This window comes from Pinus tabuliformis, chromosome 4_2, assembly GCF_031772625.1.
Source record: "Pinus tabuliformis cultivar Carrire ecotype Pingquan chromosome 4_2, CPIR1, whole genome shotgun sequence".
Taxonomy (NCBI): domain Eukaryota; kingdom Viridiplantae; phylum Streptophyta; class Pinopsida; order Pinales; family Pinaceae; genus Pinus; species Pinus tabuliformis.
Genome location: NC_142304.1, coordinates 966,708,654 through 966,725,074, shown reverse-complemented (window position 1 = coordinate 966,725,074; position 16,421 = coordinate 966,708,654).

Genomic DNA, 16,421 nt, shown 5'->3' with positions numbered 1-16,421 from the left:
CTAACTTATCAGATAATATATTCCCCCAATCCATTATTTCGCTATTGCATGCTGCTTCCATTAAAGGTACCATCTCTATGGAGAATTTTGAGGAATCATGTAACCCCCAAATCCTACACATCATCGCTCCAGCATAACAATAAGGAGAACACAAGGAATCGACAGAGTACTTACCCGAGGACTCATGCTTGTGTTTCCCTGGGTTTTGTCTCCATTCCCGTATAGGTGCTGATTCAGTTTCATTTTCATCTCTAAACCTCTCCAGAAATGCTTTGTTATACTTCTTCTCTGGTTCGGGCAAATGGTACATTTGTCTCAAACATTGCGCTGAAATGAACCGAATACTCTCCCGTCTATAGTGCAAAATGTTTTGATTGTAATTGGAATTTCCTCAACTGCCCATCTTACCACATCTATGTATGGGAGAATTTGCTCTCGAGCCTCTATCCGGTGTAGGTAAGAATCAACCAAATCCTTTAGGTTTGCCTCGGACTTCCGGTTTGAGCTTGCTGTAGCTTGTACTAATGTTTCCTGAGGCTCTTCGACCTCAACCAGATTATAGATGCTCTGCCAGGTAGTATTACAGAGACCAAGGCTTGTGGTGTCTGAGATTAATCCTTTTTTACTTGGTCCCGGATCGACAGTGTGTTGTCCTGTTACTGCGGAAGCTGAAGTTGTTCCAAATTTCTTAGACTTCTTCCCCATTTGGCCTAAATTCGCTGCTTCGGAGGAGCTCTGCAAAGGAGATAAAATGAACGTAATGCGGAGAATAGGTGGTGCAAACCAAGTATGAAAGAGTTATATCAATTAATGAATAATGGAGGATTAACATAAGACTGCCGCGGATACAATCTTTGAAGAGATTTTGGAATAACTGCTCCATTAATTGGCCGGTTAAACCTGTCAATCATTTAAATGCTCATGATATCATTTATTGGCCGAATAATTGATTTAAGCGTAGCTTTGATGTTTTGGCGATTGGGCGCAAGTGAATCACTATCGGGAAGAGAAAGGCTTTTAATAATAATTCAACACAATATACCCAAGCCTTATCAATCCTTTTTGAAAGTCGCGCTTAGCTTTATCGCAATCGGGAATTAGAGGAATGTTTAAGTAGTTATATTGGTGTCATTACGGAATCCCTGATTGCCGATAGCGATATTGCTAATTCGTATCGAGAGCTTTTTAGAAGAGGGATTTTAGTTGCATGCATGTTACATTCCTCGATCGCAATAGCGATATCGCATCGGAGCAAAGAGAGGGGCCTTTAGTTACGATTGCTTACCTTCCCGATATCCGATAGTTATTCGCGCTTGTCGCATCGGGGAAAACCAATGGGTCTTTTGTTATGCATCCTTTGTTATTGCGATATGTGATCTTGCGATCGCTTTATCGCAATAATAAAGAATTATTCATTTTTTATTATAAGACCGATTATATATTGTCTCAAAAGGTTTATAATGTTTTATTTCTTTTCAGACCCTTTGAGGAATGATAGGTTGATACCAATTTAATCTAAAAGGGACCCATTTCATATTATAGTTTTGAAAGTAAAATTTTATGAAATGGGGGGTTGTTGTACAGCACAACAATTGACGATTCGCTGGGAGAAATAGTTATCTCTGAGAAATATTGAAATACTTAGACTTTCTTTGTATAGAAATCTTATCAGAGAGGAAAATTCTAATATAACTAGGTATACATACATTCTGAATATAATAAGAGCTATTTTTGCTAATTTCTTCTCTTGTTAAAATTAGATACATTCTAAGTTTTAAATTGGCCTCTATTGGTTGATAATGATAAAACAAAAAACCTTTCCAACTTAGGATTTTTAATTGACTCCTTTGTCATAGGGAGAGCCTCTGCTACCAGCAAACGTTCATAGTTTCGACAGGGATACCTTTTAACCATTTGACTTTCCATTATCCCATCCATTTCAGAGTATGATTAAAAGAATGAATTCAAAATATGCTTTCATATTTTGTATTTCTTTTTTCCTTTTCTATTATTTTGTAATATAAAAAGCCATTGTCCTGGTTTGGTGGCCAGCTGTTTGACAATGCCATTCATTGGTTGTAATCTAACCGAACAAGCTGGCTCGTGATGAGACCCCTTGTCTTATGATTATAAGCCATTACCCTGTTTTGGTATGCAGTGTTGGTAATGTCGGTTAAACTATTTCCCAATGATCATGGTAAGCAGGCTTGTAATAAGACCCCTTATCTTTTATATCAAATATTTTAGAATTACACTCTGAGTAATCATAAACTTGGATGAATGGGATGGACAATTTTCTTCTTAAGAGAGAATGGATGACAGGGTAAGAGTTGAAGATGCTAAGATTGAATTAGTTTCTGTTTTGATATTGATAACCTTTTTGTGGCCAGTTTGAAAACCATAAAATGATTTACAGTACTTCTAAATCTTGAGAAGAATTCACAAAAATGAAATGGGGTTTCAGAATGTGAATATACCTAATTTCCTAGAAATTGTCCCTTGTTTTTAAGGCTTCTATTTTAAAAGTAAATATCAAAACTAATTCTTTTGAGCAACTTTTCAATATAGCAAAGGCCAATGGAAGATATCTTACAACTTTATTTCCTAATGGTCCTAAAAACTACAAATTATATTGAACTTAAAAAAGGGAGAAGGGGTTACCTCCTCAATTGAAGAATTTCTTTAAGATGAGGCCATTAGCAGGAAGAGAATCTCTCTTTCCTGATAAATCTTGTAATATGAATGTCGAATGGCCTATCTTCTCATAGATCTGAAATGGTCCAAGCCACATCTTCTGGAACTTGGTGTGTTTTCCTTTATCCTCATGGGCTTTGTCCCATTTCAGAACAAGATCACCAACCTGTAACTGTTTTGAACTGGATGAAGTTGAATCAAAAGATGACTTGATAATTTGCTGATGTTTTGCATGAGTAATTTTGGCCTTTTCTCTTTCTTCTTATAATTTTAAGATTTGATCATGTCTAAGTTGAATAGAAGAAGAGGGGCTTTCTTCAATAAACTGAACTAGGGCTAGAGAAGGAAACATTAGATTGGTTGGCAGCACTGCTTCTTTCCCATATACAAGGTTGAATGGAGAAGTACCTATGGAAGCCTTCTGCGTTATTCTATCAGCCCATAGTGTGAATATTAAAGATTTGTGCCAGTTTTTATGATTCTGTTCAATAGTTCGCTTAATAATTTTAACTAGATTTTTATTGGTAGACTCTGCTAAACCATTACCCTGGGGATAGTAATTTGCAGAATATTTGAATTTAAATCCTCTTTTAATAGCAAACTCAAACACAGCATTTCCAGGGAAATAAGATGCATTATCGAAAACAAGAACATTTGGGACACCAAACCTGGTAATGATGAATTGATCTATAAACTCTATAATTACTTTAGAGTTTGTTGTCTTTAAAGGAATTTCTTCAACCCATTTAGTAAAGTAATCAGTAGCAATAAGGATATGCTTATGATGTTTTGAGGACTGTGGAGTTATTTCCCCAATGATATCTAATCCCCATTGCTCGAAAGGTTGATCAATGTTTACTGGTTGCAAAGGGAAAGCTGGTTTTCTTTGTCTTCCACTGGAGATTTGACAACTTCGGCATTTCCTTACATATTCATGAGTATCTTTGAATAGGGTGGGCCAATAATATCCAGCATGAATGATTTTGTGGGCTGTTGTGTCAGCTCCAAAATGTCCTCTTGCTGGTCCATCATGTAGTTCCTGCAAAACCTTTTGTGCTTCAAGTTTTTCTAGGCATCTTAAAAAATTGAATCATAATTTTGCCTAAAAAGTACATCATCAATGATTATGAAGTTTTTTGCTTTTAATCTAATGGCCCGTTTGTTTTTATAAGAAAGTTTAGGAGGTGCATATCCATTTTTCAAATAAAAGATCAAGTCTGCATATTGCGATTCAGAATCAGTGATACTTATCTAGTTGATTTCTTCAATATCTTCTATATCACCTGGTTCTTGAATGTTGGATGCTCCTGCTAATAACCAGCAAACACCTTGGCCTCTATCAATCTTTCTGGCTTGATTTCCAAGTCATATTCTTGAAGTGCTGTAACCCAGTTTGCCCCTTTTTCACCTAATTCCCTTTGGATTAGTAATTGCCTTACTGCAGTAAAAGGAACTATAACTTTTGTATGGGATTTTAAAAGGAAGGGTCTGTAATGTTTGACAGCTTTATACGCAACAAAGGCTTGTTTTTCAACTTCGGAATAATTTAGTTAAGCACCCTGTAGATTTGAACTATAAAATAAAATCGGTGCTTCCAAGTTGTGATCATTAATCTGAGTGAGTATTGCTGCATAAGATGAATCAGACGCGATAGTGTACAATATGAAATGATTAGAAAAATTAGGAGTGTTTAAAGTGGGGGCATTGATTATTGATTGTTTGATTGAATCAAATGCTTCCTTTTCTGCAGATCCCAATCTAAAAACTGAATTTTTCTTAATCATGGTTTGTAATGGTAAAATGATGTGGGAAAAATTGGGAAGAAATCTCTTGACAAAATTAATTTGACCTAAAAATGACTGCATGGATTTTTTGTTATGAGGAAATGGAATTTCAGAAATCTCTTTAATCCTATCAGAATCAATATAAATACCATCTTTGGAAACGATAAAGCCCAAGAGCTTTCCTTGATTAAGAGCAAAGAAGGATTTTTTGGGATTGAGTGAAATACCATACCTTCTGCAGCATTCCAAGATTTGATTCAAATCATGTAAATGATTGGATCTCTTCTTGGAAAATACAGTAATATCATCTAAATAGACAACTACTATTTTGTTGATCAATCCTTTGAAGGCTATATCCATTGCTCTTTGGAATGTAGCTCCTACGTTAATAAGTCCAAAAGGCATTTTCTGATAAGCGTAAGTTCCCCATTTTGTTCTGAAGGTAGTTTTGAGTCTGTCATTAGGATGGACCAAAATTTGGTTATATCTTGAAAAACCATTTAAAAAGGACATTAACTCAGAACCTGATACTGAATGGAGTATCTGCTCCATGGTAGGTAATGGGAAATTATCTTTTTGGCTTGCCTTATTCAGATTTATGAAATCTATACAAATCCTTATGTCGCCATTTTTCTTCCTAACAGGCACCATATTGGAAACCCAGTTTGAGTGCCGAATGGGAAAAATAATCTTAGCTTTCAAGAGTTTATTGAGTTCTGATTTTATTTGACTCTCTAAGCTCGGATGTATTTTCCTCAACTTTTGTTGAACTGGTTTTTGTTCAGAAAGCATTGGAATGGTATGCTGGATGATTGATGTATCGTATGTTTTTAAATCATCATATTTCCAAGCGAAGACATGTTTATTTTTTCTTAATAATCTAATGAATGCTATCCTTTCTTCCACAAAAAGTCCTAATCCCAAATTAATGTTTTGAGGGTTCTGCTTAGTACCAAGGTTTATCAATTCAAATCTTAAGGTGGAACTTTGGAGCTTTGAATTGGTTACCTATTTAAACCTGTCTTTCATATCGTAGAGATCCTCAAGTTTAACCACAGGTTTTGGTATTGAGTTTTCCTTGTGTTTTTCTTTCATTTGAAGATCATGATCGCTTTCCTCAATGATATGATCATCGTAGGACTTGTTGGAAGTCAAAAAATGTAAGATGTATTCATCGTGATTGAACACTCGCCAATTGGTGACATTGTCAGGAATCGATGGTCTAAAAATTAACTCTACTAAAAATCTATCTGGGCTATAATCTTCGGAAGGTAGGAGTTTAGAAGCAACGTTGGCTAGAAAGTCAGCTGCTGAATTATGAGACCTAGGGATGGGAGAAATATTAAATGCTAAAAATTGAGATATAAGTTCCTGGACCAAAGACTGATAGTGTTTGAGATGACTAGAAAGACAATGAATTGTGTTTCTAACCTGTTTTATGATAATCTCTGAATCACCAAACACTTTCAAATATTGAACATTAAGGCCAATAGCTTTATATAGTCCTTGAACTAAGGCCTCATACTCAGCTGTATTATTCATGCATTCAAATTCCAAACTACAAGACAGCATCAATTTTTCTCCCTCAGGGCTAACTAAAATGCAACCTGCTCCTGATCCTTCACTGGATTTAGATCCGTAAAAGTATAAAGACCAAAATAAAGAATTATCAACAATTTTATTTACAGTGTTCTCAGCAACATTAACACATCTTGATCTATCGGTTTGTGAATTTTTTTTGATTTGGGATGTGAAATTTTTTACTGAGAAAGGAGATGGTTGGGCAGTATAATTGCCAAAGAATGATTCGGAAGAGTAATTCCCCAAAATATTATTGTTAAATGATATTGGTTAATTCTCCTATTCAAATTCTGTAACAGTATGGGTCATATGTTTCTCCCGATTGATTTTTATTTGATTTGGCTTTCCCTTGTAGGGTAGCCACATATGGGACCAATCGGTAGAAATATACCCATGGAGATTCTCAGACCAATCCCTACTCAAGATTAAACCATAAAACTCAAGTATATTAGCGATTAAGATATCAATTATTTGAACTACTCGTGGATCAACCGATAACCTGATAGTCACAGAGTTGATTTCCCCTAAAACCTGGACTTTGGTTCTATCTAACTGCACAATGTGAATTGAGGACTTTTGGGGCTCAATGTTCAGTTTGGAACAAACTGAAGCTAGCATTATATTAGAGGATGCCCCTGAGTCAATCAAACAATTGTGTAGATTTTGATTATAGATCTCGTAGGTTAAGAGGAAAGGAGGAGTATGGGAATTTTATTGTCTCCAATTAGAATTGTATCAGTAGCTTCAACCCTACCAGAAGGTGGTTGACCTGAATCATTTGCAGCTTTAGCACTAGGAAGAGGTGAAGAAGGAACTGCATTCAGTTCCTTAAGAAGCAATTTCTGCTGATGTTTTAATTTGCTAAGTTCAAACATGGTGATGTTTGCCTTAGTCTTCTTCATATCATCAACAATATTGTAATCCATTGAATCCGATACTACCAACGTTTTAGATGTTGAAGGTATATTTGAGGATGATGGTTGGTTTTGAGATACTGTTGCAGCCGACTTCTTTGTGGGTACCTTTTCCTTTGTAGTAGTAGTACCTGCACTCCTTTTCTTTGAACTTGCGTGGACAGGTTTAGGGGCACCTTTACTCCTAGTAGTCACAGGAAAAGCTTCTTATTCATTTTCTGTATCGGAGTTAGGTAATATGAAGTCCCACATTCCATGGCATTCAACAACTTCCTTTTCTTCGAATTCATCGGATGGTGAAATTGTTTCATCTTCTTCTTCCTCTTCAGGATCTGAATCTGCATTAGATATAAAATTTGGTTGTTTTGATTCAGGTTTCTTGAAATTTCTAAATGGCCTTTTGGTTGAGGTTTCAGCTACTTGTTTTTGATTTCAACCATTTCATTTGACATAGTCTTGAGGACCTTTTGTAGACCCTCCATATCATATGGATCTTTAGGGGTTTTCTTCTTTGAATCATCTTTAAAAGAAACTTTTTTGGATTTTCTATCTTCAAGAGCAGCTTTCTTTTCTAAAGCAATAATGTGTTTCTCTACAACAAGTGCCTCTTTCATATTTTCAGCTAAGGTTGGTTTTGCTGCTCTATCTACAAAAATGACTATATTTGAAGGAAGGGCTGTTATATACCATTCGCTCCTGATCTGCTCACTTGGTTTAGAGGCGGTTGGAATTTTATTCAAGAGTTTATTAAATCGCGAGTTGAACTCCTTGATAGGTTCTCTAGATTCTATCCTAAGATTGGAGAGATCATTAATTAGTGTTGCTAAAGATCTATCATCGCCATACTTAGTCAGAAATTGCTCCTGGAAAATGTTCCAGCTAGTAATGGATCCAGAGGGTAGGGAAAAATACCAAGACCCAGCTGATCCTTGTAAAGTATAAGGGAAAAGTCTAACGACAACATCTTCCTCTGTTACTCCTTTTAAATTAACTGATAACATGAAATTGTTAATATGTTCTTCGGCTTGTGTCCCGGCATCTGGATTAAATTTCGGCAACCATTTTTCAGGGGAATCAGGCAATGGGTGTAATGGTGCAGGCATAGTGACCGCACCAGGACTACTCCATGGATTCTGAGCCATCGTAGTGCTAATAGCAGATGATATTGCTGATGAAATTCTAGATGTTTGGGAAGGAGTTGATATTGAGGATTGAGCAGGATGGGATGTTGAAGTTCCTGATCCCTGATGAACAACAATGTGTAATGAAGGGGTGGATGGTTGACTTCGCACTGGAGAGGATGAGATGGAGGATGATGATGAGAAAGTCTCACTGTCAGATCCTTCAGTATTCTTTTTTGCCCTTTTCCTTTTGGGTAAAGGCAACTCAGTAGGTTCAATACCAAGCTTTCCGCTTTGAAGTCTGGTGAGAGGGTGAGGTAGATTGAATTGTGAAGTTTCACTGCCTTGAGATACTTCAGATTTCTATGGTGATATCGAAAAGCTCTGAAGTTTATGGATGAGAGACTGAACTTCGGGAGACTCAAGACTTAATCGCTCTGAAGTATGATGGGTTTGAGCAGTGGTAGTTGATTTCTCTTCTTCTCGTTTGAATACTGGTATTTCAGCATGCAAATGGGAGGTCCGAGGTGAGGTGGAGGGAGATTTACTCTCAGAATGGGTTATAGGTTTTGGTTTGCTCGCCATTCACAGTTCGGCCCTCCTTCTAGCGCCAAAAATGTTGATGCCTCAAAAATCATTGCATCAACATCGGGGGATAACCACCCGGTCCAGACCTTAATATAGCTCCTTTTCCATTTGGGATGGTGGCTCCGACTGGATATAATGGGACTAGTTTCCCATTAATGAATAAAAAGGGATGGATGAGTGACTGGTTTTCTAATAAGTGATAATGAATGGATGACTTAATCTAAAAGCGAAAATATAAATGACTATTCTATCCCAGGAAGCTTCTATTCTTAAGTGCAGCGTTTGATGACCTCTTTTCATCAATAGGCATATAGATGACTCTATTCAATAAACATAGACATTCATTCATATAATAATTGCTTTGTTCAAATAGTTGAACAAAGTAATTGATAAACATTGTTACTTTTTTATATTACTGATACATGTATGATTAGAAGAAAATCACACTGTAAACATCCAATAGTGGAGAGTATAAAGAATGTTGTTAAAACACATGCATATATTCAATAATAGCAAGAATGATCAAATAACAATTCACATAAAAACAATGAATTCAGACATAGATAGTAGTACCATATGAGCTGCAAATCATTCCCAACATCAATCGCAATTCGAATTCCTTCTTCCAACTCAGAAATACTTTTAAATAAAGGCAGTAGTGCACATCCACATAAAAGCTTCGTTATCAAAATTGGAATAATTGGCCTAGTCTTTATAAAAAAATATACCTGAAGTACAGTAGTGCAACTTCAGGTTTAAGTCATATACAAAAACTTACGACCCTTTCTAAATACATGAAAGGGTCTATAAATACTTAATTAAACTAACTAACTACAAAATTAAAGTGCTACTAAATTGGTACAACTTGATCTTGAATATCTCCCCCAAAGCAATCTGGTAGTCAGCAGCATGATTCATCACTCTAGCTGTTTGCCTTTCGACCTGAGTTGGCATATCGCTAGCATCGGTTCCACTTCTTGAGGGCGTTGAGACGAGAATTGAGTTGAGCAGAATAGGTGGCATCATGTATATCGGGAATGATACACCTAATTGCATCTGTTAGGCACTTGAGGGCGGCTCTCTGGCTGTATGGTTTTCCTAGGAACAACCAATAGGTGTCCCAAGTTAAACTTTTAATACCTGTGATCAATCTCCCATTCTTTTCTAGCTCTTGATAACATGATTTCTCCAATATTTTGGCTGATAGTAATTTACCTGGTGTACATTGAGAGATCATATTAGATAAATAGAGAGTATTGTTAATTAATTCAATCAAATTACTTGTGGATAATTTGCATCTAGAAACTGCTCTGTCTGCCTTCATCAATTGGGACTGCCACTTCATAAATAGAATTTCTTTATGGGATTCTAGGATTTTAGGCAAATTTGCTGCCTGTCCCTCATTAGTGTCCTGCCAGGTAAGAAAATCTATTAAGGTCTCATCGGCCTGCTCTAAGTCTTGTCTAGCATCGACTGATTTATCGATTATTGATGTTGTTATGTCACACAGGGGTTCAAATTGAGCAATTTTATGACACAATAATATTATTTGTGTTACCAGTGCCTTTTTAATCTGTAGTGCTTCTGCTCTGAAATCGGCAGGCTGCGGAAGACTCTTGAACTTCTCTATTTGACCTAATAATTGAGCAATTTTCTCACCTTTTGTCTTTACCATCTGTTCATTCATTGTCTTCAATTTTGCTAATGCCTCCGATAGTTCTTTATGCTTTTCAATCGCACTCGAATCTACCCTCTGTTTCTCTTCATGCAACTACTTGTTCAATTGATTATTTAACTGTTGCTGCGTGGAAAATTGCTGTTATAATTGTTCTGCTTTCTGCTATGCCTCCAATAGCTGTGCTTGTAACGAAGCGATTGCCTGGTCTTTTTCTTTTAAAAAATTACTCACTTTTGATGCCTTGTCCATGGTGGCCGCCGAATAGGCTCCAGCATATTGGGACAACTTTGTTAGGTCATCAGAAGGATCAAACTCCTCCTTCCAAACTACGTTGGTTGTCACTGTTTCTTCAGGGAACAGGGAAGGTTGATCAATCCTTCTCCTTTTCCACTGTCGCTTTACTATGGCCCTGTGCTTTGGGCTGTAAAAGACATCCAATGGAGGTATATCCTCCACTTGCAAAATGATTTGATCAGAAGGATCTTTGGGAATTATTTCTAAGTCTGTAGTAGGGGGTAGACCGTTGGTTCCTTTTCTTGGAACCTCTTTTGATGTTGTGTCCTGTGTATCAGCCACTTTGGATGTATCGACTTCTCTTGAGCTTTCTAGATTGCTTGTGATTGAATCGAATTGCTGCCATTCCTGGAGCAACCTTGGGTCAATCTGGGTATCAACATTCACATCCTTGTTGCTCTGCTCCTGCTGCCTTTTCTGTTCCTCTTCACATATTCTCTCTTGTTCTTTCCTCTGCGCTTCCTCTTGTTCTTTCCTCTGGAGTTCCTCCTGCTCTTTCCTCTGGAGTTCCTCCTGCTCTCTTCTTTGGACTTCTTCAAAAATTTCTGATGTAGCAGGAGGTTCGTTGGTAAGTCACTGTTTAGGCTCGCTTGACTGTGTCATCAGTGCAATGGCTAACAAATCTAGAGGTAGAGTTTGCAACCTCTGCTCCCTAAGTTTGTTAAATTCGACTAACCCGTCGTCGTGATATCTCATTTTAGCTATCACTTGAACCTGAAATAATGACTCGGCCGAGGAGAATAGGTCATCAAAGTCATCTTTTTATCTTCAAATTTAGTGAGTTTTGACTGTTCTAGTACATTATAGACGACTTTGTTTGGATCAAATCGTCTGTTAGGAAGAGTGGCAAGATTCAGTGTATTTATCTTTTCTGCTTATTTCTCTGCATGCTTGTAGTCATGCAGAGTGTAAACGCCACACCTTAAAGGAAAAGGAGGCCAGACTTGCTTCTTTGAATTCCTCAGAGTCTTTGTAACTCCTGTGGATGTAAGCTGATATGCTATCTCTCGAGCCAATAGTTTGTCGGGTATATACAAGGGGAGGACATGAGGCCTGGCATGACTACCGAAAACTCTTACATATGTAAATTTTTCTTCCCTGAACTAGGTTCCTAAGGCTGTCAAGTCAATCTCTGCTTGTGAGGAAATCTTAGGAGCAGGTTTGTCAAAAATTACATAGTAAATGGGTAACATAAATCCATTGAAAACTTGATATAGGTGGTGTTTATAATGGGCTTTCCACAACTTCTGGTGATAGATATGAATGGGCATGGGGTCCTGTGGAGTCCATCTCCACCCCAACACAGGAAGTTCAGAGTTAGAACAGAAAGTATCTAAGATGTAGGCACTAAAGTAAAATGGAGGAATGAACCTATCAGTAACGCGGGATTTGTTTTTGAACTCAAGAATAGTTGTTGCTAACTTATCAGATAATATATTCCCCCAATCCATTATTTCTATATTGCATGCTGCTTCCATTAAAGGTACCATCTCTATGGATAATTTTGAGGAATCATGCAATCCCCAAATCCTACACATCATCGCTCCAGCATAACAATAAGGAGAACACAAGGAATCGAAATAGTACTTACCCGAGGACTCATGCTTGTGTTTCGCTGGGTTTTGTCTCCATTCCCGTATAGGTGCTGATTCAGTTTCATTTTCATCTCTAAACTTCTCCAGAAATGCTTTGTTATACTTCTTCTCTAGTTCGGGCAAATGGTACATTTGTCTCAAATCACTGGGTTGAAACGAACCGAATACTCTCCCGTCGATAGTGCAAAATGTTCTATTTGTAATTGTAATTTCCTCAACTTCCCATCTTACTACATCTGTGTATGGAAGAATTTTCTCTCGATCCGCTATCCGATGTAGGTAAGAATCGGCCAAATCCTTTAGGGTTGCCTCGGACATCCGGTTCTAGCCTATTGTAGCTTATACTGATGTTTCCTGAGGCTCTTCGGCCTCAACAAAATTATAGATGCTCTACCAAGTAGTATTACTGAGACCAAGACATGTGGTTTCTGAGATTAATCCTTTTTTACTTGGTCCCGGATCGGCAGTGTGTTGTCCTGTTACTGCGGAAGCTGAAGTTGTTCCAAATTTCTTAGACTTCTTCCCCATTTGGCCTAAATTTGCTGCTTCGGAGGAGCTCTGCAAAGGAGATAAAATGAACATAATGCAGAGAATAGGTGGCGCAAACCACCTATGAAAGAGTTATATCAATCAATAAATAATGGAGGATTAACATAAGACTGCCGCGGATACAATCTCTAAAGAGATTTTGGCATAACTGCTCCATTAATTGGCCGGTTAAACCTGTCAATAATTTAAATGCTCGTCATATCATTTATTGGCCGAATAATTCATTTAAGCGTGACTTTGATGTTTTTGCGGTTGGGTGCAAGTGAATCACTATCGGGAAGAGAAAGGCTTTTAATAATAATTAAACACAATATACCCAAACCTTATCAATCCTTTTTGAAAGTCGCGCTTAGCTTTATCGCAATTGGGGATCGGAGGAATGTTTAAGTAGTTATATTGGTGTCATTACGGAATTCCTGATCGCCGATAGCGATATCGCTAATTCGTATCGGAAGCTTTTTAGAAGAGGCTTCTAGTTGCATGCATGTTACATTCCCCGATCGCTGATAGCGATATCACATCGGAGCAAAGAGAGGGGCCTTTGTTACGATTTCTTACCTTCCTGATATCCGATAGTTATTTGCGCTTGTCGCATCGGGGAAAACCAATGAGTCTTTTGTTATGCATCCTTTGTTATTGCGATATGTGATCTTGCGATCGCTTTATCGCAATAATAAAGAATTATTCATTTTTTATTATAAGACCGATTATATATTGTCTCAAAAGGTTTATAATGTTTTATTTCTTTTCGGACCCTTTGAGGGATGATAAGTTGATACCAATTTAATCTAAAAGGGGCCCATTTCATATTATAGTTTTGAAAGTAAAATTTTATGAAATGGGGGGTTGTTGTACAGCACAACACCTTACTAGCTCAACCACATATTGAGTAATACCCTCCTTTATAACTTCAAAGTCATTCCTTGCAACAACTTGTTTGATGGGATCTAAGAAAGCTTGAATCTCTTGTTTGACTTCCACTTTTTTTCTTGTTTCACCCAATGCACCAATGGAAGGAACCTTGTGCAACTTCACAAGAGATTCTAGTAGGCCATGTAAGTGCTTGTATGCTACCATTACCTTTTCCAAATCCTTGGCCAATTTGTCATGTGACTGCATCTTGACACATACAACAACCTTATCATTCTCTGCCATTATCCAATCTTTCCTCAGAGGTTCCTTTTGGTACATTACAATATTGGTTAGACCATTCATGTATGTGTTCAACTATTGCAGTGGCTACTTTGATCATAATTCCCCTTTTTTCAACTCTTTGTGCATTATTAGGAATGGAGCCATGACTTGATGTAAAATCATCAATCTCATCATAAACCAATTCCATTGCCTCTTCTAGTATTTGTACCTCATCTAGAATATATGGCTATAAGCCTTTGCTTTAGGAGCAGGAGGCAAGAAAAGCTTGGTTCTCACTTTACAATTGTAGAGCATTTTTCTCAGAGGTAGTTAGATTTTCCTTCAAGTACACATTTTATTTGTTCAAATGATTTATATTTAGCTCCATTGATAGAAAATAAACTCTAGAAGATGCTATGATCTCAGGGTTCATAGTGGTGTTCACAAAAAAATTCTTTTCTCTAACCACTTATATAGGCTTTGTTGGGTTCTTACCATAGCACATGTGCCTTTCTTACATAATTTTACATTAAACTTGATCAAAGGTGAGCCTAGACATGTCTAATACTTCTTCCTCCTCCTCCTCTAGGATACCCAATTCCTATAGGGTAAAGTGCCCGCTGGTGGTCAGAATGGATGGTGGAACGTTCAAGGTAGGCAATTCCAACAGCATTTATGAACCCTTTGATGGATGATTACTTGCTACTTTGTTCTCCTATTCTCTAAGTAGATCCTACTCAATATATTTGGCCATGGATACTTATGGTTTTACTTCTTCTTCCTCTTTTTCATTTCATTTCTTCTTTTTCTGTTTTTTTCTTTAGTTCTTCCTCCATCTTCTTCTTCATTTACTCCTCTTTCTTCTTCTTTTCTACTTCTTTTTTCTTCTTCTCCTCTTCCTTATTTCTTAGGTTTTCCTCCTGTTTTCTCTGAGTCTCTTCTTCCCATCTCTTCCTTTTCTCCTCCTCTACTTGATCGACCTTTTGTTTCTTTTGATTTTCTTTATCGGTTCCTTGTCCCTTCTTTCTCTTAAGAATGTCTGCCCTTGCTTCGATATTCATGCTCTCTTGTGTATCATTATCTGATTTTTCTTCATCCTCTTTTTCTTGTACATTTGATCCTACTAGGAAGAATTAATTTTTTTTTTGATCTTTTCTTCTTCATCATCAAGGAAGTGTGAATAGGACCAGCTGAATCCTATTGATTTGCAATGTCTCATTGCAATACCCCTTGGGACATATCTATGGAGCCTTAACTCAATGAAATGGGAGGGTGTTGGGATGGGGTCCCCTGGGTCAGTTTTGGGGTTAAAAACTGAAGCATTGATGTATTTTCTGTAAATGATGTAAAGTCTCTGTGATTTGTGGATGCGGAGCACATAGATGATTAGGAGTCAAAGGGGTTTTAGCCCCTTGTTTATGTAAAAGTTGAGTCGGTTTTGAGATCCACCCATGATTCGTGGACCATGGGATTGTATGTAAAAAACTATAAGTAGGTGTGTCTTAGAGAGTCTAAGGCAGGTCAGGAGGATAAGAGATATAATGGGTCGATAAAAGAGAAGTCTTAGCGCAAAGAAGAGGGTCAAATAGGAGAGAAAGGCTTTGCAGCTGAGTGCAAAAAGGCCTAGGTAGAGTCCACAGCTGAGTGCGCGGATCCTTGCAGCTGAGTGCGCAGGGCAGATTTGAGTCTGTATTCTAAACTAGAAATCAATAAAGAAGTTGTTTCTGGAGAAATCGTGTGTATTATTGTTTACTTCTGTTTATGACTTATGATATTGATGAATAATGTGTTGATGAAATATTGATCTAATGATGTGTGATTCTATTGAATAACTGTTAGATGATGTACACAAGCATGTTTATGTAAATCCAAGAAGACTTTGATAAATTATCTAATGTTTATTAATAACACAAGCTTATCTACACGAGCCCTAATCTAGAGTTGTTCTCTGATGCATGTAAGTGGATAAATCAACTAATAAATGTTTGCAAAAGCCAATTGTAGACCTTCACGAAGGTTTGAAAGCTGTTTCAGTAGAGTTGTAGTACCGAGCCCTAGGGGCTTATCGATCTGCACAAAGACATATATCACGTGCTAAAAGGCACCACACTGATCTATGGATGTGGAGACTTGGTTCCATCATCCCCCCATACTATTTCAGGTGAGGCTGCAGCCTGTGCTACATGGGTTTTTGCCGAAAGGGCTAGTAGTGTAGGGTTTTGTTGGTTGGCACAACTAACTCTAAACCTGGGTCAAGACCCCCTAAGACAACAAATTATTTCATTGCCGGGACTAGGGTCTATTTAAATTAGATGTGTGATGTTGCATCACTGGAACCCAATGAAGAAAGAAGTCGAAAAGTCTTTGGATAGAAAATTTCACTAATTCGCAGTGCAGGAAAACAAGAATCTGTCACTGACAAAGGAGTAGTGGTTGGATAGATATTTGTACACAGAAATACACAGAATTTTCTTCTACACCTTCCCAAT